We start from the raw sequence: 2126 nt of genomic DNA, 5'->3' as shown, positions 1-2126 counted from the left end.
CACCCTTGAGTGGGGAAGGATGGGATTAGTACCTTTTATCTGATGATGTAGTCAGAGTGTGAAGAAAGTCTAAAAATTCAAGTCATCTATTCCAAGATGTTAATTGAAAAGCAAACTTGCGTACCTCTACAATACTTGGTTGCCAAATCTCCTGACTTACACTGAGAAATAGGAGACAAGGAGATAAGGCAAAAATGAGTGAAGAGTCAGAGGGGTCACTGAGTGAGGAGTGTTGATATAAACAAGGAGAATGGTGGGTCAAACGGTCCATGGCGTATAGTCACATATGACAATTTAAAAATGACAGTAGCTATTATTACGCTGGTAGTCTCTCAGGATAGTGATTGAGATCTAGGGGACTGATCAAAGAGGCAGTATATTTAAGAAGATGTGAATCAAATATCTAAGCAATCAATCCAAATTGGCTTACTGTGAAAGTCTTTGGGACATACAATTAAAAGCTTCAAGAGAGGAAACAAGGGAAGAGCAAAGACCAAAATCTCAAAGTTGAGCTTGAGAAGTAGAGTCTACAGAATTACCCTAAGGTAACCAAATGGTAGCTGCCTTGACATTGTATGTGTTTCTTGTGGCTGGTGCCTGGGTTGTATGAAGGAGTTGACCTGTGCCTCTAAAATTAACTCCACTGAGCAAAACTATCCCCAGATTTTGTAGGAACTTTTACCTCAGAGTAGAAATGCATCCTTGTGTCTGAACTTCATCCTGGAATTATTCTGGAAAAGAAAATAATTGGCAGAGCCTCAGTTTTACTCTTTCATGTATCTAATATTTAATTTAATACTTAATATATTCCCCAAAGCAGAGAAATAAAGAAGGCAAAAATTATAGCTTTGAAAAGAGGAGGTATGAGTGTAAAGACAGTGAAGTTTGTCACTTTAATTTGAAGAATGGAAGCAGGGAATGTTTCTGGAGACAATAGGAACATAGCAAAATAAATGGTTTGAATTGAGAGTTGGAGCCCCAGCAGTGACTAACAAAAGCTGGACACTCGTGAAGTATAAAAAGAGGTTGAGGTGAGGTTCTATGTATGACACTGGAGGCCAGTAGTGAACCATGTACTCCTGCAATCATATGCCAACATGATATAGGGTCCGGCAAGTTTTTGGTTGTGGTTGGCTTGTATGCTATATCTCATCTGAGAGGCCATTCAAACTGTTAAGCAAGTGGAGATGAGTGTTTAGGAGTTCTGGTTCTATAAGTGACACTGGACTTTGAATCCTGGATCTGCCATCTTTTGAGTGTAAGATATAAAAGAAGTTAAGAAGTATGATTTTGGAGAAATGTGTGACAGTAGGGGTGATGGATGGTACACATTAATTAACATCTGGGAGCCAAGACACCCCGATGTTGGACCTTTCCAACTGAGCCAACTCAGAGAAGAGGAGAGTTCCTTCTCATTCCTAAAGTGACTGTCATTTTCTGACCACTCCAGTAATATTATTAAATCTAAAGAGTTGAGTAGTCTCAGAGTAACTGAGGCCATAGGCAGCTTCGCAGTCTTAGAAGGCTGAAGCCAACAGCATGAAACAGCTTTGACAATGTCATGATGACTTGAAAGACACGACTTGAAGCATGTATAAACAATTGTCAAGGAAACAAAGTGTTAGCAAGCAAAAGTCCTATCAACTGCTTATTTGACTTTGTTTTTAATCAAAGTTGAGGAATATCTGAATGGCTTACATGATCAAGTTTAGTCTTCGTAATAACTCTATGAAGTATATAAGGCAGTCTTGATGGCATAGAAAATTAAGGATGAAAATAGTGAAAGAAACATACCCATAATCACAAAACTTGTAAAACAAGAGCAAAGTTTTAGACTGAACTTTTTTTCTCTATGTCTCCCATTCTGTCTCTCACCTAGTCACCTAGTGGTGGGTTGATGGAGCTATCACATGCACATGAAGCTAATAAAACTACATTTCTTTGAAATCATCCTTTTGCCCAGCCATTTCCTGAGCCTTCTCAGTCTTATCCAGCAAGCTGCATTGAGATGTCTTGCTCTGCTGTTTTCAGCAATTTGCATGTTCTATAACTGTTTGGTGAGACAGTCTGGAAGTCATGCCTAGATGACATCTCTGCTGTTTAACAGGAAATATTGTCTTTCTTTT

Source organism: Mandrillus leucophaeus, unplaced genomic scaffold (genome assembly GCF_000951045.1).
Source record: "Mandrillus leucophaeus isolate KB7577 unplaced genomic scaffold, Mleu.le_1.0 Scaffold267, whole genome shotgun sequence".
Taxonomy (NCBI): domain Eukaryota; kingdom Metazoa; phylum Chordata; class Mammalia; order Primates; family Cercopithecidae; genus Mandrillus; species Mandrillus leucophaeus.
This window is presented reverse-complemented; position numbering follows the sequence as displayed.